Source organism: Chiloscyllium punctatum, chromosome 52 (genome assembly GCF_047496795.1).
Source record: "Chiloscyllium punctatum isolate Juve2018m chromosome 52, sChiPun1.3, whole genome shotgun sequence".
NCBI lineage: Eukaryota > Metazoa > Chordata > Chondrichthyes > Orectolobiformes > Hemiscylliidae > Chiloscyllium > Chiloscyllium punctatum.
The window spans coordinates 1113699-1134424 of NC_092790.1; the positions used below are offsets into that span (position 1 = coordinate 1113699).

Genomic DNA, 20726 nt, shown 5'->3' on the forward strand with positions numbered 1-20726 from the left:
CCCTGTGTGTACCTACAAGGAACAACTGTGCATGGGGTTTACACGGTAACTGAACTGCATGAATGCAGCTCGATGGTCGTCTCTCTGCTTCTCCTCTATAGTTTTCTGTGCAGTCCCTGCGTCCAATCTTGTCAACTACGTTTGTCCGGCACAAGATGGGCATTGGTCACTTGTCTCTGAGAGATGCTGTTGGTTTATGTGTTGTCATACTTCCGAGTGTAAGAAGGAAGCTGGCTGTCAGTTCCCAGAAACTTACTTTAATAAATGGAAGCGTGCTTTTTAACTTGCCGCGTGGCATATCCTCATTGCGAAGTACGTGCACTGCGAATCACGTTGCGGGACTATCCAATTTTGGCAAAGAAGTAAATGGTAGCAATACGGACAAATGGCAAGAACTACAAATTCGATTAGAGCAGCACAAGGTTAATCTGACAGGACAAACAGAAGGCAGCCAGAAGATTTCTAGGTGTAGGGCAATCACCCAAGGTATGAAAGTCTGTGCATCAGTAGAATCTGGGACCAAAGTTGTCTATGTTGGTTATTCATATTCCAGACGTTGTTCCCCGTTTACTCTGAAAGTGAATAGACATAGTTATTTCACCGTTATTTCGAAAGAAGATCCTGCATTGAATCTTGTCAACGTTTTTTGATGCTGTGGCGAAAAGGTGGGCAATCGCGATGTGAAATGTTGCTATACTTTCATTTCCTTCATTACTGTCCTGGTAAGGGAGAAAGGTGATTGGCTCTCTCGATCAGATGGGGGCACCGGCGCATTGATGGCTTAACTTAATCACGGATATAATTGGAAATGTTCACTTGTAATGGTTCGTTGTTGTGTTTTGTTTTATGATACTGAAGCACCTTCTGGGACTTGGCAATACACTAAATCTCCAGTAGGTTTGGAATTGCCTCGCTGTTATTTGTGCGAGCAGTTCATGTCAGAGACGACTCACAGTGCCTCACAGACAGCACTTAAGCTTCGGTGTTTCTGATCATGATACTGACTTTTCAGTTTTGAGTCCGTTCCACGATAAAAGCTGTCAGTTTTTGGATTCGTTGGAGAGCAAAGTGGCTAATGCGATATGTGAGGTAATTTTCTTCAGCCAAAATCTTTGATGGCGAACATGGGAAAGTGTCAAGAAGAATGGTCATTGGCAGCAAATATCCGTAAAACCTTCATCTCTGGATCGGTCGGGCTCATCCACCCTCCAAACAAAATAGCCAAACTCGCTGACTGAGTAACAAACATCATGCGTTTTTTTTGCAATTGATGTATTCAAACTGTTTCCGGTGGCTGGAGCATCTCAGACTTGTCGAGCATGGAAACAAATCCCGTGATCCAACTTGCCCTTGCCGAATAGATAACCTAAATTAATCCATACATATCTGCCAATATTTGTGCCTTATCTCTCCGAGGTCTTCCAGTCTATACACCCATTCAGATGGCTTTGAAATGTTGTGAGTGCACCAGACTCTACCACTAAATGTGGCGATTCATTCCACACACACAAAAGTTCTGTGTGAAAAGACATGTGTCCTTCACATCCCTTTTAAATCTTTCCTTTCTCACATTAAACATTTACTATTTAGAAATGAACTCGCGTGTCTTGTGAAGAAGTGCTCCCTGACTATTTACTCTGTCTGTCTTCCTCATGATTTTATAAACTTCTGTGAGGCCATCTCTAAGCCCTGAAGCTCCTGGGAATCTGACGAAGCCTATTCAGTTTCGTTCTCATGTCCAAGCACGGCAAACCTTGAAAATCCTTGTAAAGGTTTTCTAAACTTACACTTGCAAGAAGTGTGTCCAGCTGCAGCACTTGTTTGACCGCGTGGCCACTCTGGAGCTGTGGGTGGCATCACTGTGAAGTGTCATCAATTCTGGAGAGTTATATTGCCTCCCAGGTGCTCAGGCTAGGGATGTCGCCCATTGGCTGAAGAGCATTCGAAAAGGGAATCGTGAACAGCCAGTTGTCTTGGTGCATACAGGCACCAAGGAAAAAAAAAACGAGATGAGGACGTGCAGGGAGAATTCAAGGAGCTAGGAGAGAAATTAAAGAGGAGGACCTCAAAGGTAGTAATCTCAGAATTACTGCCGGTGCCATGTGACTGCCAGCGTAGAAATGAATAAAAAAATGGCACGGTGAACACGTGAGTTGAGGAATGGTGCTGCAGGGCGGGTTTCAGATTTGTTGGATTTTGTGACCAGTTCTGGGGAATGTGGAACGATAAGAAAATTGACAATCTACATCTGAACCAGGCGGGAACGTATGTCCTTTCGGGAGTTTTTGCTACTGCTGTTTGGGAGGTTTTATACTAATGTGGCAGGGGGCTGGGAACCACAAGAGTAAACAAGTCGGCAGTGAGGTGGAAACTGGAAACGCTAAGAATCTGGAAGATAGCATTAATAATGGGAAGAGTAGGCAGAGAGCAGATGAATGCAAAAGAACTGGTGTCCTGAAATGCATCTACTTTAATGCATGGAGTATAGACAGATGAACTTAGGGCTTAGATTGGTGCCTGGGAATATGACGTTATTGCGATCACAGAGATTTAGTTGAAGGAAGGGCATGGTTGGCAACCAAATGTTCTAGGATATAGACACTTCAGACGGGACAGGGAGGGAAGTAAAAAGGGAATGAGTTGCATTGCTGGTCAAGGATGATATCATGGCTGTGCGAAAGGAGGACACCATGTAGGGCTTGGGTCGTGAGATGGAGCAGTGAAATAAGAAGGGTGAGGTCCGATTTTGGGGGCTGTATTACAGTGAGCGTGAGGTGTAAGAAAAAATAGTTAAACAGATCATGGAAAGACGTAAGGCAATAATTTAGTGTTGATTGGAGATTTCCGTTTTCCCAACATTGATCCAGATACTCTTAGCGTCAGAGGTCTGGATGGGATACCATTTGTAAGAAGCCTCCAGGTGAGTTTTCTGGAGCGGTATATCAATAGTCCGACGAGGGAATATGTCATATTGGAACTGATATTGGGAATAAACCAGGGCTGGCGATAGCAGTTGCCGTGGGTGATTTCTTTGGGAAGTGTCCAATATTCTGTAAGCGTTAGAATACTCATTGACAAAGATGAGAGTTGTCCTGAGGAAAGAGTACTAAACTGGGCCAAAGCTAATTATATCAAAATTATGCACGAGGTCGGAAATGTGGATTGGACACAGCTATTTGTAGGAAAGTCCACAGTTCATATGTGTCAGGCTTTCAAAGCTAGTTTAAATATAGTGCAGGATAGGCATGTGCCGCTGAAGGCAAAGGATTTGAAAGGCAATATTCGTGAACTGTTGATGACAGGACAATTGTACGACTCGCCAAGAGGAAAAGGGAAGCATACATAACGCCTCGGCAGCTAACAACATAATGGTCCCTGGAGGAACATGAGAAGATTAGGACAAGTATTAAACGAGGATTCAAGGGGGTTAAAAGGGGTCATGAAACAACTTCACGCTAGCACAATTAAGGAGAATCCTAAAGCCTTTTATTCATATATAAAAAGCAAGCGGGTAACCAGAGAAAGGATTGGTCCACTAAAGGAAAATTAAGGAAGGCTGTATGTCGAATCTGAGAGAGTTAATATGGTTCTGAATGATTATTTTGCATCAGTGCTCACTGAGGAGAGGAACATGATGAATGTTGAGTCTAGAGTAAGACATTTGATTAGTCTGGATCATGTTGACAAACGTAGGGAAGCTGTGTTGTGCAGGCTAGGAGTAATTAATGTGGACAATTCCCAGGAACGGATGGGATCTATTCCTGGTTCCTGAGTGATGTGAGAGAGGAAATAGCTGGGGCCCTGACAGATATCTTCGCGGCTTCCTTCAGCACAGGTAAGGTTCTGGCCGACTGGAACGTTGCTCATATTGTCCCCTGTACAGGAAGGGTAGTAGGGATATTCCAGATAACTACAGAACAATGGGCCTAACATCAGTGTTGGGAAAGTTGCTGGAGAAGGTACTGAGGCATAGGATCTATTCATATTTAGAAAATAATGTGCATATCAGTGAGAGGCATAGAGTTTTTCTGGGAAGTGCCCAAGTTGATAGATGAAGGAAAGGCTGTTGATGTCATTTACATCCACTTCAGTAAGGAGTTAGATAAGGCTCCCCATGGTAACCAAATACAGAACGTAAAGTAACATGGTGTGCAGGGTGTTGTAGACAGGTGGATAAAGAACTAATTGAGCAACGGGAGACAGAGAGTGGCAGTAGAATGGAGTTTCTGGAAATGGAGAAAGATGACCAGTAGTGCTCCACAGGAGTCAGTGTTGTAGCCACTGTTGTTTGTGATATACTTAAATGATCTGGAAGAGAGCACTGTTGCAATGATCAGAAAGTTTGCAGATGACACGAAGATTTCTGGACGAGCAGAAATAATAAGAGACTGTTAAAGAATACAGGAGGATATAGATATACTGGAAAGTTGGGCGGAGAAGTGGCAGCTGGAGTTCAAAACAGATAAATGTGAGGTGACGCATTTCGGTCAGTCTAATTCTAGATGGGGTTATACAATGAACAGAAGAGGTTTGGGGGAAAAAAAGTTGATGGACAGAGAGATCTGTGAGTGCAGGTCCATTATACACTGAAGTTTGCTGCACAGGTGGATAGAGTAGTCAAGCAGGCATATAGTATGCTTGGCTTCATTGGATAGGGTATTGAATAAAATGGCTGGCAAGCCATGTTAAAGTTGAACAATACATTGGTCTGGCCACACTTAGAATACTGTGTAATTTTCTGGTCGCCACATTACCAAAAGTATGTGGACGCTTTGGAGAGGGCCTGTAAAAGGTTTAAGCGGATGTTGCCTCGTATGGAAGGTGCAATCTAGGAAGAGAGGTTGAGTAGGTTAGGTTTGTTTTCATTAGAAACAAGGAGTTTGAGGGAGACCTTTTTGAGGTTTACAAAATCATGAAAGGGTACAGACAGGGTAGATAGAGAAAAGTTTTATTTCCCAGGTTGAAGGATTAAATACCGACAGGTCACGCTTTCAAGGTGAGACGTGAAAAGTTTAAGAGGGATACACGCAGCAACTACTTGACACAGCGGGTGGTGGGTGTCTGGAACGCGTTCCCAGCAGAGACGGGAGAGGTAATCACGGTAGATACATTTAAGAGGCGTCTGGACAGATGCATGAGTAGGTGGGGAGCAGAGGGATACAGATGCTTAGGAATTGGGTGACAGCTTCAAACAGTAGATTTGGATCAGCTCAGGCTTGAATGGATGAAGGGCCTGTTCCTTGTCTGTACATTCTTTTTGGTCTTTCTTCTTAAATTACGCCTATTTCATTACAACATTTGTGAGGTCGAAGTGCCTGAAGTGAATCCATGCTGAAACACTAGTCATAACAAATCTGAGTGTTGGCTTTTGTGTGGTAGCGTGGTCGAGCGGTCTAATGTGCTGGATTTTAAGCTTCAGTTTCTACCGAATCGTGGCTTCAAATACCAGCATTGTAAGTGAATAAGTGTGTGAGAGAACTGCGCATGTGTGGGTACCTTTTAATTTGAGTGTTTGCAGCTCCTCTGTATGGTTACCCTCTCGGTGATAAACTTAGCCACTGCACTGTCTCTGAAAACAACGCAAGTTCCTGCTGTCCGACATATCCTCATATCCCGTCGATAACTTTGCTTTTGGATATCTGCGTTGCCAGTTTCTGTATCTCAAATGGTCAGCGCAGTTGGCTGAAATGTTGGTGGTTCGACCCCACCCAGGGAATAAGCCTCAAATATTTCAGCACAAGCATTTACCCCGACCATGTATTCACATTATAACCGGGAAATCTCATCCATGATTCACCCCAAGTCCGCAGGGAGCGAGACGGTTACACGCAGCAGAATACGACATCACTTTCTCCAAGCTCCCGATGCAAACAGAAAGCGGCCACTGCAGCTTCAATCAGCGGCTTTCTGCCAAGCCATGGGAAACAACTCGTGGAAACTGCTCCCTTAGTAACAGCTCTTTCCGTTTGAAAGGAGCAAAACTTTCATTTTAAATTGGAAAGGGCTTCAGGACATTGGAATGTTGCTCCAGTTCTTCGAACGTGTTATAAATAAAACTCCTGACTTGAAAATAAGAAGTGGTAAAGGTTTTAGGTAGAAAGAACAAAGAAAGTGTTGATTCAGACGACTCTGTCTCGTCAGCAGATGGGTATTGCCCAAAACTGTAAACGGAAATCATTGGGTTTCCTTAGGTAACTTCCCGACTGATTTACTGTCTGCCAGAGAGATTGGAAATCACATCAGCGACATAAAGGTGAGGGTAAAAATATGAAGATATTAAGGTTGAAGCTTACATTCCGGGATAAGTGCAGAATAGATTGTAATGCTTTGAAGGAATAACTGAAGTGGAAGGTGTGAATGATATTTTTGTGATTAGGAGGAATGAACTGGATCCTAACAAATTGCTGATGAATTATGCTCGCAATGTAATAGCAAACTAATCCACAGCGCACCGTGCTTGGTTAGCTCAGTCGGTGCAGTGTGAGATGCTTAATCTGAGGGTGGTGGACGCAAGCCTCACAATGGGCGCTTTCACTGCTTAATACAATTCCGGCTCTTCATTCCACATGCAGTATTCTTGCTGCTTTCATTGACACATCTGTCCGCCTGCTTTTGATCACACGTCGGTTTCTGAGTGAACACAGTTTCCATTTTACTGGTGGCGCCAGAGACAACTTTATCAGTGCAGCCGAAAATACAATGAATGGTGTCCGTTTGAAAATGTGAGGTTCCAAACCAACCGTGCACCACCCAAAGTGTTCAAAGGCATGGAAAGCGAATGGCCACTTGCGAGGGGTCTGACAGAGACGGATCAATGTTACATGGGCCCTGAACCAATTTTAAGTGATTCAGATTATTCTGATGGAAACCGAAGGGTACTCTCCCTCAACGTTTTGCAATTGTTCTTCTTGTGTTTAACGTAATGAACTGTATATTGTCAGTAACGAGAGTGGAGGTGCGGCAGGATCGTGAGCTTTCAGTGTGGGACATAGACACAGTAAGTCAAATATCCCCAGAGCACGGGAGAGCTGTTTGGTCCAGGATCACTGCCATCTTCTGTTTCTAAACCAACAAATAAAATTACTGGAAACTCTCAGCAGGTCTGGTAGCATCTTGGAAATATAAATCGATTTAAGACTTCGGGACTAGTGGCACTTCTTTTCCATGTCCATCTCCACCTGCTTTTGCACACTTTTCATTTTTATTGAATGTCTCCTGACTTCCAACTTTATATTCAGCTTCTCTTTTATTACTTCCTCTCCAACCATTTTCCCAGTCTCCAATTTTGTATCAGACCTGTTCCATCTTTCACATTGCCCAGGACTTTGAACTGAACAAATAACTCTGTTTCTATTTCCTTAGCTAGCAGATGGCCAGTGAGTGGAAGGCAGTGTTGTTCCGAAAACTCATCCATGGTTCTCCCCGAGTCCACAGGGAGCAAAACGGTTACACGCAGCAGAATACGACACCATGTTCTCCAATTCCCACGATGTAACTGAAAGCGGCCACTGCAGCTTCAATAAGGGCTTCCTGCCAAACCCTGGGACTCAGCTCGTGGAAACTCCTTTCTCATTAACTGCTCTTCCCGTGGGAAAGGAACAAAACTTCCATTTCAAATTGGAAACGGCTTCAGGAGATTGGAAGGTTGTTCCTGTTCTTGGAACGTTTGATAAACAAAACTCCTGTGTTGAAAATAAGAAGTGGTAAACGTTTTAGGCGGGAAGAACAAAGAAAATGTTGATTGAGAGGACTCTGTCTCGTCAGCAGATGGGAAATTCCCAATACTGTGAACAGAAATGATTGGGTTTCCAAAGGTAATTTTCCGACTGATTTACTGTCTGCCAGAGTGACTGGAAATCACTTCGTATGAAAATATTCGGGTTGAATCTTTAATGCTGGGACAAGTTTTAAATAGATTGTAATGTTTTGAAGAAATAATAGAAATGAAAGATGTGAATTATGTTCTTTGTGATTGGGAGGAATGAGCTGGATCTTTGTAAATTGCTGTGCCAGGTTAATTGTGCTCAGAATGAAACAGCAAACTAATTCGTCGTGTGCCAAGCATGGATATCTCGGTTCGATGAATTGTGAGGTGTTTAATCAGAGAGCAGTGCGTCCAAGCCCCATAATAGTCGTTTTCACTGTTTAATAGAGTCCCAGCTCTTCGTTCCACATGTAGAATTGCAAACCAACGCTGGTGGAGCATTCTTGTTGCTTTCGTTGACACATATGTCCTCCTGCTTTGATCACATGTCGGTTTCTGAGTGAAAACTGTGTGTACTTTACTGGAACCACCAGAGACAACTTTATCAGTGCAGCTGTAAATACTATGAATGATGTCAATTTCCAAACGTGAGATTCCACGACATCCGTGCACCAACCAAAGTGTTCAAAGGCACAGAACGCGAAAGGCCATTTGTTAGTGGTCTGACAGAGACGGCGTAATGTCTCATGGGTCCTGAACAACAATTAACTGATTCAGAATGTGCTGATGGAACGGAAAGGAGCTCTCCCTGAACGTTTTGCAATTGTTCTTGTTGTGTGCTCATGTACGTTTATGTAATGAACAGTTTATTGCCAGTAACGAGGGTGGGGGTGGCGAAGGATTCTGAGGCTTCAGTGTGGGACAAACGTGATCTGATCGAACGGGTAAGTCAAATATTCCTAGAACATGGGAGAGCTGATTGGTCCAGGATCACTCCCATCTTCTGTTTCAGAATCAACAAATGAAATTGCTGGAAACTCTCAGCAGGTCCGGTCGCATCTTTGTTTGAAAACAGAATGAGATTTCGGGACTGATAAACTTCTTTTTCCATCTCAATGTCCCTCTGCCTTTCTACAACCTTCCTTTTAATTGAATTTGTCCTGATTTCAAACTTTATATTCAGCTTCACATTTATTGCTTCCTCTCCAAACAATTTCCCAGTCTCTAAAATTGTATCATGCTTGTTCTATCTCTCACTTTGCCCAGGACTTCCAACTGAACAAATAAATCTGTTTCTATTTCCTTAGATACCAGATGGTCAGAGATTGGAAGACATAGGAGGACGGTTAGCACTTTCAGAATATCCAGTCAGCTCCGCCATTCGATCTTGGCTAATATCGTTCTTAACCCCATTCTCCAGTCCTCTCCCTGAACACTTACTCCCCAGTTTTAGGATCCAGCCTTTTTCCTAGAGTGGGTCCTAATCCGTCCCAAAACCCTCCACATTTGTTGACAGCTGTTACACCGTGTCTACGTGCAATCAATCTCAGTTTCAGTGATTCTCGGCAAACACGAACTGTTCTGAGCAGCTCGATCGGGTCTCTGGCCCCACTGTGATCCTGTGGTGGAGCAGTAATCATCTTCATCTCCTACGGAAAGGATCCACGCTTCAAAAAAAAAATGGACAGAAAGAAAGATAGGCTTGTGTGTTAAGATATGTGGAGGTAATTGCTTTCTGACCGGGTCAGTAAACCTTACTCTGTATATTCCCGCACATTCTAGCTGTTGTGGTGAAAGGGAATATCAGTCCAATTAATTGCCATCTACGCTTTTATTCGATATGTATTCTTCCTTGTTCTGAATGTGCAGGGATGTTTCCAGCACTGATGGTCACCATTTCTAAGAGTGCATGCCGCGAGCCCTGATATTTTCTGGAGAGTAGCCGTATCTGTTTGTGCGAAAATGTCCCAGTACAAAGCTTAGAAGAAACATTGTTTTTCCCTCTTTACGGATGACAGTCTTTCATATCATGATCGATGGGGCTTTATTGCATACTCATCAGCAAGCCTTGTTTTGAATTTATTCACCCAATACGACTGTAGCGGTGGAAAGAATATAACTCTGAATACCTGCTGCGTGAATTTCATTTTCAAATTTCTATTCGCAGTGGTCCTTCATATGTGGCGATGTTTATATCACTGCTGGCCATCCTGTTTAAGAGTGCAGTTACATATGTTCCTCTGTCTTGGCGCTGCAGGGAAAATTATCTGCGCCTTTTCAGCCAATATTTCCTGGATATTTCAAAATGGTATTCTTTATTTTTTCATTCATGTCCACTTTAAGGACACAGTTACCGGTTACTGATCCTTTCTGTAACAACAGTACCGCATTTACTTTACATGCAAAGGTGTCCCGTATCTGAAACAAGGAGAGCATTCATTTCCTTCGATCACAGGATACACTGGATTCATGATGTTAGTCTCTGTCAAATGCATCCGAAAATGTGCTCTGAAAGCTTCATTTGAACGCTGTCTGGCGTTTCTCAACGTGTGTCAACCAAAACCAGAAATCCTCAATCATAGTTTGGAGCAGTTCACATATTCGAGTTTCGAAGCAGCAGACACGGATACAGTTCATTCACAATGAAAATATTGACAGGCACAGATGAACTATCGACTCTTGCTCTCTTACTGTTACTAATATTACCGTGTGGCCTGAAGTCTAAGCCATGTTGTAACTGAAAATGAGGAAATCACAGACAGGCTGCCGAATGACAGTATGTATTTTGTTTTCTTGTTCTCACAGAGTTCCAGGAAAGTATGACAGCTAGGGAGAGGAATGCAAGTCACGTGCAGCTCTAGTGAAACACCTTTTGTCTGATTCAGTCATCAACAAGAAACGTGAATGTGACTAAAGCGGGAAACCTTTTCACAATCGAACAAAGCACAATCACGAACAGTGACCACCTCTTTGACATCTCAGATCGCCTTTGACCTTCCCTGAATATGTCTAGGAACTAATTTTTGCACACCTCAAAGTGAGAACTGTTTGATTTACCGACAATAAATGAGTCACATGTCCTTGATTCCCACATAGGTTTCTAACTCAGCTTGCAGCCAGGTGGCAGTTGCTCATGGCTCTGCTGGGTAATGCACTATTATGGAGAAATAAAATGAAAGTTGAAACTCTTATTGGCTCTGGGTTTCGAATACTCTTGCTACGTGTTCTGCCATTCTCGGATTCCAGTGCTAAACCAGTTTTTCAGTTCATCTGAGCAGCAGGAGAGTCGGCGTTTCTGGCAGGAGCAGAATTCATCATCTCCAGTGATCACTTTATCTGAGGAGAGAGAATGAACAAAGTTTCACACGGCGACTAATCGGAATTTCATTCCGTTTCAGCATGGCAGCAGATATGGGCTAGCAAATTCAAAGCCAGATTTGCTGATGAGAACAACAAGCACGACCACTCAGATAGAGCAATTCCTTCCCATCGGTTTTTTCCACAGAACTGGTACAGTTGCTGTGAGTATGCTGCAGGGTATAATCAGGTACATGACCTTGGGTTTCCGGTTTTGGCCTGTGTGCTCGCGTGGCTGAGCAAGCTTAGACTCTGATTTCAGATTCCACTCCTCAAGAAGGCTTGTGTTTGTATCCCTGCGCGGCCACGTATGCTAATGGATTAAGCTGGCAACGTTTTGCAGGGATGGGCTGTGTTAAAGTTGAACAGAAAAAGCAGTCATTTCTTCGAACCCAGCAGTGATGTGGCACAGCAGAAAACAACCAACATGTCAGTGCCCACGCTGGTTTCCCCTTCTGCTACAGTTGTCACTTTCCCCTCCAGCTCGAAAGGCCACCAGCATAATATGTGACTCAAAAACAGGCTGCGCCAATCTTTCATATTCCAGACAATTTGCATTTTTCACAGTTTCTCTGAAAGTGAATGGAGATATTTATTTCCCTGTTGATGTGAAATTAGGTTCTACATTGAATCTGCTCGCAGTTTTCTTTTGTTGTTGCGAAAAGGAGGGAAATTGTGATATGAAACTTGGTTACTTTTCCCTAATTTCCTTAATTTCTGTCCTGATGAGAGAGGCTGGTGATTGGTCCTCTCGATCCGGTGGAGACATCAGCCCAATTGTTAACCTCATCTAATCGAGACTGTAATTGGTAATCTTCACTTTCCATGGTTCATTATTAGTCAGTTCTGATTCATGTTACTTGGGCACTTTCCTGGAAGTATTGGTGCTCTAAGGCGCCAGTCCGTTGAAAGCACCATTTGGAGTTGCCTCGCTGCAATTTGTGTGAGCAGCTCATGACCCAGACGACTCGCTCTGCCTCACAGACAGCATTCATGAGTCCGTGTGTCTGAAAATATGATCTCTTTGTCAGTTCTGCTTCTGTTCATTAGTTGTCAGTTTTTGGTTTCGCTGGAGACACACACAGACAAAGACCCACACGCACACATATATTTTGTGTGATGAATTTTTTTGGTACTTTCAGAGTTACATTGCACTTTGGTCAGAAACTACATACATTCATGTAGAACTCTGAGCTCAAAAACTGCATGAAATTATGTAAAACTCTGTTATCTCACTTTTTGGATTGGAATCAATCTAAACATCAGGTCATAGACAGAGAACACAGGGGCTAACACCTTCAACATATTGTCTAGCTATTACCATTGTTAATAGCTAACCCGAGAATGCAATTTTTTAAAAAAGGGTTTTGTGATTTACACATAGAATACAGTGATATTTTCACTTCTTTCAACAGATGAAAGGCTTAACAGACAATCAATTCTTCAACGTACAATTTCAGTTACATCACACTGCAAATTTTTGCTATAAATTCTGTGTTACGATCGAGCCCTCCACAAACACCTAATGAAGGAGCATCGCTCCGAAAGCTAGTGTGCTTCCAATTAAACCTGTTGGACTATAACCTGGTATTGTGTGATTTTTGACTTGGTACACCCCAGTCCAATACCGGCATCTCCGAATCACAATTTATTCCCGACAGCTTGCAAGTGTTCCCTTAGAAACTGCAGCTTTTGGAAACGTATTACTGGGACAAAGTCATTGCTCAATGTGATGGAATGCACCGTCAATCCCTAATTACTCGAGAGATTGAGATTTTCAGTTACTCCGCAGAACTCTGGATGTCCTCAGTAGCGGGGTAGAGGCATGATGCCATGAGGCAAGGATTTAGAAGTAGTGACATTGAAGAAGCAGCGAAATATTTTCGACTGGGAAACGTGAAAACCTTGGAGGGGTAATTGCGGTGATAGCTTTCACTTATATTTGCTGCCATTGTCCTTCCAGACAGATGCTGATCGATCACTGAATTGTTCTGGCAGGATCCGTGTGTGTGTTCTGGGTGCAATCAGGATTTAGTGTTCCTTCGGATAATTCACAAGAAGAGAATTAAATCTTCATTTCCTGACTGGGAATGAAAGCCTGTTCTGGGTAATGCAAACACAGACTCGTATGCAGGGATGTCCATTGATACTGCAGTAGCCTTTGGGACCTGTACAAACTCTAGTGCCTGCTCCTCACGTCATACTCGTCTTCGTCAGCAGTGTTTCTCTCTCCAAGTTTCCAAGTCGGTTCATATTATTACCCTTGGTTTCAATGTGAAGAAGGCAATGCTGTGATAATCTGATGTTGTTCAGCAGATATATTGCAGCAAGTTACGTAAAGACTGATGCTAACACGAGCTCGTTTTGAGCTGCGCTGATGTGTTGGCAGCAAGAAAGGCAACGTTCAACTCGCCTCATTCCGGATGACGGGCCCGAAATGACCAGTGGTTTCTCGCTGAATTAGTTCAGGCTCTGGAATGTAAAACACTTCAAGTATGAAAGTACAGTGAAAGGAAATGTTTCACAGAGTGGGGCATTCCAAGTTAAACAGTGACGGTGATTATGTTTGCTGATTTTTCACCTTGTGAATGCTGTTTCCCTGATGTGGAAGATTACATTACCTATAGACAAACTGTCACATCCGAACCTGGTGTTTGGTTCAGTGATGGAATTGGTAACACGCCTGACGTCGAATTAGGGGATTGTCGGTACACATTTAAAATCACGACGATGCAGCGAGCTAGTCCATTCCTGTTGTCTGTCAGGAACGGAAGGGTTTGGGTTTTCGAATTTACGGTTTCTTTCGTCCAATTCAAATTTTAGCTCAGATCAACGTCTCTCATTCTCTGTAGAACTGGCTTTGGTTTAACCAAAAGCTGCCTTTTGGATGTTGAACTTGCATGTTGGAGCGGACATCTGAAGTGAAGCACAAGGAGCTGGTCAAATCCTGAGAACTCTGCCCCTCTCGGGGAATCTGTCTGTGTGTCTCTTTCTGTGGGAGACACGAAGTGGGTAATAACACAGTGTGACTATGTCAAACTTCAATCCCATTGTTGTGTCATCTAAGATCAAAGCGAGATCCTCACTGCCATTTGCACTGGAAACATCAGAACACATAAGGTTATGGATCAAAGCTGGAAACTGGGAATAGAATAGATGAATGTCTTTAAACCAGACTGCACCATGGGCCAAATGGGATTTTCCATTCTGCAAAACTTGAATGCGAGAAGAAACCAATCTGCAGTGAATCTGATCAGAAATGAAATGGAAAATCCATTTCATTGAGAATAAGTGCAAGAGTGTCTTCTTCATTCCGTGTAATCTTGTAGTTAGGATTTGGAACTCTAACTGCAATAGTGTTGGTTCTATTCTCGGACAGGGAATGCATGTTTTATTGTGCAAATGTATCGAGGTACCAGTATTTCTTATCACTGGTGCGAACCTGGTAATGCTTGGTTTTGTGCCAGGTTATCAAAAATCAAAAAGGTACAGGTTTTGGAAATATGAACTAAAAACGAGAATTGATAGAGAAACCCGGTACACCTGGCAACATCTGTGGAGATAAACAGGTTTTTTTCTTAAGATGGACAGGAAATAGGTTAGTTATAGATTTCTAGATTATACTTTTGGGAAAAGGATAATCTTCCCTGTCGAATCAGGATATTTATCAAAATCACTCTTGAGCTTACAAACATCGAATTTACAATCTTAAAAGGACTTAATCAGCTGTCATGCTACTTTCATTTTCCTGAGCTGGTGGAAGGCTATGTTTTAATGGCTACATTTCCATTAGGTTCCGTTATTTAGCAGTCACGCCGAATGGAGGATTGTTTCTTTCAGTGTCTGCCTCAATATGGGTCTTTGTTTTTTCTATGTGTGTCTCTGTATCCTCCTGGGCCTTTTTCACATTCTCCGGCTCTCTGTCTGTCCGTATCCCTCATTTCCCATTTCTCCTCTTGAAAAGCCTGACATTCAGAGACAGGTTGAGATTCGAACTGCTGAGAGGCTTTCTGACGCCTGGCTGGAGTCGGTCGAAGTAATCTCACATTCTCTGGATAATGCGTCTGTCACTTCGACCTGAGGCAAGGAGACATTTCTTCCTCAAAATCTAAAAACCCTTTCGAAGTTATAGTTGTATTCCTTATCCATCAGTAAAAGAAAGTAATTACATGATAGCTGAAGAAGAACAACGGTGCATTTACTGTTGGTGTACAACGAATGAATGGTGACAGCAGAGAATGAGGGTGATCATGTCGTGGTGTCAGTGCCATTACCACAACATTTCCCGGGAATGCTGCAGTGTCTCCAGCCTCACCACTTAATTTCCACAAAACTGGAAATGAAGGAATGAGAATAAAAGGATGAGAAGCAGAAGTGCTTGTGGAACTGCGGGAAGAATCTCCAGGTTAAAATAATAGTTAAAAAGAGCAACCTACACGACTGGATTTAAACCAGGAAAATGAATCCGGAACGCGAAATCAGAATGCACAGCAATTCAAACAGGACACTGAGTTTCTCGATCAGCAACACAATACTTGCGAGAAACAACGAGCTTTCAATAGAATGAGCAGGCACCAGTGTGATGGGAGCTGCTTTCACCAGCTAAGCCATGGCGCCACGTTAAAAGCCAGATTTCTCGTCCATATGTGCAATGCCTGAACCACTTGATCACAGGAATTCGAAAACGCGTTTTCTGTATTAATGTTGCTCAGAATGAATGGCAATCAAACTCTACTTGTGCAAAAACAGACGTTTCAATGCTGAGCATGCCCCACTAAAAAGGCACAGAAAAAGACAGTATCCTCTTGCATTGGCATCCAACAGATATTTTCGTCTGTTTAAACTGACAGAATAAAGAGGATGTGCTCATCTCCTCTCGCGTCCCATTAACCACGTTAATACACACGCAGGGATTTTCAAACCAAGATGAACAGGCTCATTGTTGTGAATTGACAGCAATGGTGTGTGAGTCATTGCGAACAGTGAGCAATAAATGCTGAACCAATAGCACTGACACTGAGCCTTACACCATCAGCTCCACACTAACATCTTGTGTCATGTCTCCTAGGCATCAGTGCATTTGACTTTAATTATTCTACCCTGCACCTCTCCTCAAGTTATTCCCGACCGCTTGCAGTGTCGAATTAGAACATGCAATTATTAAAACTGCATTTCTGGGACATAGTTGTCTTTCAATGAGATAAGATTCACTGCCCATCCCTAATTATGCCAAAGATGTAGGGGATGAGTTACTTTTGTTAACTCCTCAAATCCTTAGTATGGAGGTACTGACAAGAAACCGCGAGAGATGGAGTTCCTGGATTGCGTAAGCAAACCGACCCCAAACTGCTAACGTAACTCACCCAGGGAAGAGCAGATGGACCCCACTCTCTCAATGTAACTAAGCCAGGGGATAGAAGTCTGACATCACACGATCAATGTAACTCAACGAGGAAGTTCTGACCTGACCGGACTCTGTTAATGTAACTCACCCAGGGAAGAGTAGACTGAAGCCAATCTGTCAATGTTAGTCATCCAGGGAAGAGCAGACTGACCCAACACTTCATATGTAACTCATCCAGCAAATGGCAGACTGACACCACTCAGACAAGAGCAGGCTGTACCCATTCTGTCTCTGTCACTCATCCAGGGAAGAGCATACTGATCAGATTCTGTCAATGAAACACAAGCAGGGAGACGAGCCTGACCCCACTCTGTCAAAGTAACTCATTCAGAGAAGAGAAGACTTATTCCATTCTGCCTATATGAATCATCCAGCGAAGACAGTAATGAAACCATCCTTGCTGTTAAACTCAGACAGAGAAGAGCAGACTCTCACGATTCTGAGAAAGTAACACGCCCGTGGAGGAGCAGACTGACACCACTCTCTTAACGTAGCTCACCCAGGGAAGAGCAGACTGTGTGCACTCTGTGATATTACTCACTTCGAAAGGAGCAGACTGACCCCATTCTGTTAATATGACTCTCCCAGGGAAGAGCAGATGAAGCCCAATCTGTCAATGTGACTCAACCAGTGAAGAGCACTCTGACCTCACACGATCACTTTAACACAACTAGGAAATTGCAGACTGACGCCACTCTGTCAATGCAACTCACCCAGGGAAGAGCAGATTGATCCCACACAGTCCAAATAACTCACTCCGTGAAAAGCAGACTGACGCCACTCTGTCCATGTAACTCGCACAGGAAAGAGTAGACGGATGCCACTCTGTCAATGTAACTCACTGAGGGAAGAGCAAACTGACGCCACTCAGTCAGTGTTACTCACCGATGGAAGGGCAGACTGACCCCACAATCTCAGTGTAACTCAGCAGACTGATCCCACACGGTCAATATAAGTCATTCACTGAAGAGAGGTCTGACCCCACTCTATAAATGTAATTCACTCAGGGAAGAGCAGACTGATCCCATTCTGTCTATGGCACTCACCCAATGAATGAACACTAACCCCACTTTACCAAAGTAACTCGCCAGAGACGAGCAGACAGAAGCCAGACTGTCAACATAAATTATCGAGGGAAGAGAATACTGACCCCGCTCTTTCTGTTTCACTCAGGCAGGGAAGAGCAGACTATCACCACTCTATGAAAGAAATTCGCCCAGGGAAGGGCAGACTGACCCTACTGCATCTGCGTGACTGACACAGGTAAGAGCAACTAATCCAACTCTGTCAAGAATACCCTGACCCCTCTCTGTCCATGTAGCTCACCCAGGAAACAGCAGACTAACCCAACTCTGTCTATTTCAATTCACAAAACTCCTCTGAAGTACGTCCTATCCAGACACTCTCCACATCCCTGTCTCTGTAACCGTGTGCGTTCAATGGCGAATCCAAATAACCTGCAAATGTTTAGAATGTGGCAGCAAACCAGAGCTACCACACAGAAATTGGGCGAATGTGCAAACTTCCATCAGGCAGTCACCTAAGCCTGGAATGGAAACCAAACCCGACAGCAGTCGTGATTATAAAATGGCAGAACAGAAACCCAGCAAAAAGAATTGCGTCCCTGTGTGTTGTAACGATTCTGAGGATTAATGAAGCCCCCCCTCACTGGAGTTAATCTCCATTTTCATCACTGCCAACCTTCTTCAAAGCAAAGCACGCACTTGCTTTTTTCAGGCTTCTGATATCCCGCTTTCATCCCGCTTTTTACCTCATCATATTTCTGACTTTACAAACTACGTCATAACAGGTTGACAACTGCAGAATGAGCTTTGTTCCATTCTCCACTGATGTTGAGAGTAGTAATACAGCATATTCGAGTTGGACTTGCTGCGTTTGCGGGTGGTGTATTCGCGGCATTATGGCTCCTTTTTTTTGATTTTCGGTCTACTATTTCGAGTTCATTGCGCAGACTTCTGAAGAAGACTTCTTGGAGTCGAAATGGTAACTGTGTTTTCTCTCGAAAGACAGACGTAGCTTTATTTCTGTTATCTTAAAAATTGATCTTCTTCTGATCTTTGCAAGTGAAATAGGGTGCATTACTATTGCCCGTTTTTTTAGTTTCAATATCAATAGAAACATGAAGGAGACAATATCAAACAACACAAAGTTCTGAGTTGTTAAGATAATTTTTGCAGCAATGGTGGACATGAAGGTCAAATTAAGATAACGGTTCAAGAAAATTTAGTCTGAAAGTGGTATGTGACTTTAGTTCCAAATATATGTTTCCGTTCTTGCAGTACATCTTTTTGACTCCCAGAAAACATTGATTGTTTTCTGTATTCACTTTGTTTCGCGATATCTGTCTTCTGGTCGACCAGGGACAACTTGAATTTGCGTCTGCATTGAATAAGATTTCGCTCTTTCTTTCGAGAAGCAAACCTATGCATTATGTAACATTTATCATGCTGATGGCTAAGAAGTTCAAAATGAATTACGGTTTATGGATCGTGAGCAAGAATGAAGTGATCCACTTGCGAACAGATGTCACAAAGCCCTATTCCTACATCGGGCCTGAACGGTCCATTGGCAGAGTCTGCAGACAGGAAATGTCTAAGTGAACTAGTTCTTTGTTCAGTTTGATTTGATACCAATGGTAGTGCTGTTTTGGGGCAGAAATGTGTCAACATCTCTGACATTAGAGTCAAAATTTAAGTCACATCTACTCCATGGAGTATCTTCTCAGATCGGAACATGCTGACATGAAAACATCTAGCTCTGAGAGCAAAGGTTTTTTACATTAAACTGGGAGTATGTTTAACTAAGCAATTCAGATAGCCAAGATGAATAATTGGTATTTGGTTGTTCATGTTGAGCTCTCCACACCAACTGCTCCAACGAAGGTCGTGGATAAGATCCCCATCGATTATTTTGGTCAATTGTAGCCTCAACAACAACCTATTGTTCTGAACAATGCTAATCCACAAGCAGAGGGCTAAGTCTGATTTTCATTGCTAATTTTCAAATTCAGTTCTTAATGTACAGTTTCTTACGAATGTGGTCAGCAGAAGACCGTTAACATTCCATTTCTAATATTTCCAGAAAATTCTACTCCGCTGATATCGCCTTGCCTTATCACACCTCAAGCCAGGAACCTGGATCAGTCGAGTTCCTTTCCACACATGGAGTTGCTTTTTCCAATTCATTGACTGCTGATATAATAGATTATTGGCCTTGAGAGTCAGTTGTAAATTAGGTTGAACTTTCTCAGCTTGACTTTCAACTGATCCTAAAAAAAACTCATCACCTGCAGGTAAATGTATTGCATTGCTTCTTGTTTTGCTTAAATCCACCCCCCACCCCCCCCCCCCCGAACATCCAAATTTCACGATAGTTCGACAAATGTTTTGAAACTGATTCGTGTTGGAGGTTGGTTACTTTTTGTGTCTCGACATATAATTTATTCAATTAGACGTCTTGAAATTACTTCGGATTCTTCACAGTTAAAAATTTACTTTCGATTGAATGCAAAGCTCAAGCTCCACGAAATCCAAATTCTGCAAAGGAATTAATGACTTTTAAACGATTCAACGCTGTGAGCGGGATTCGAACCTGCGCAGGGAGACCCCATTGGATTTCAAATCCAACGCCTTAACCTCTCGTCCATCACAGCCGCATAAAAGTGGCCAATTTTCATAGTAAAAGAACTTAATTCATGAAATATGTACTTTGTTTGAAGAACAAATTGTCAAGACCCAAAGATTTCGCCAAATCCTTTGCAGAGACCCAGACGAACGTTACCTTAGCAGATTGACAGGCTTTCACCGCAAACTAGATCCTGACACAGCTGAGGGGAATGATTCTTCGTTGAATTATAGAGTCACGGATGTACACCACACGAAGAAAGGATCATTGTCTCACTGTCCGATCGATTTTGACTCAATTGCTCATCATCTGGTGCTAAAGTTGTGTTTTAATATTCATCAAAATATGGTATTAGAAATGTTGATGCTAAGTCCATAAACACTAGCTACATTCGTTAAAAAAAACGGAATTAGAAAGAATGCAGAACCAATTTACAGGAATGGATCCAGCAACTAAACCGTAAGTTCTGACTTCAGGTAATGAACTTGTGAGCACAAGAGAGGACGATTGACCGAAGATTCGGAACTTGAAATCGTCTTGACGGAATTATTTGCAAAGTTTTTGCGGTTGTTCTAGTGTCATCAAGTCCTTGAACAATACAACACGGAAAGTGGC

At 42.9% G+C, this 20726-nt stretch overlaps 1 long non-coding RNA gene and 1 other non-coding gene across 2 annotated transcripts in view; both read right to left on the bottom strand.

Annotated features, from left to right (window-relative positions):
• LOC140470889 (uncharacterized) overlaps positions 1–20726 on the bottom strand; it is a 1100083-nt gene that overhangs the window by 173731 nt on the left and 905626 nt on the right. The gene's annotated exons all lie outside the window — the stretch shown is intronic.
• Positions 20058–20139, bottom strand: trnas-uga (transfer RNA serine (anticodon UGA)). Its single transcript has one exon. It is a non-coding gene; the product is annotated as a tRNA-Ser (tRNA).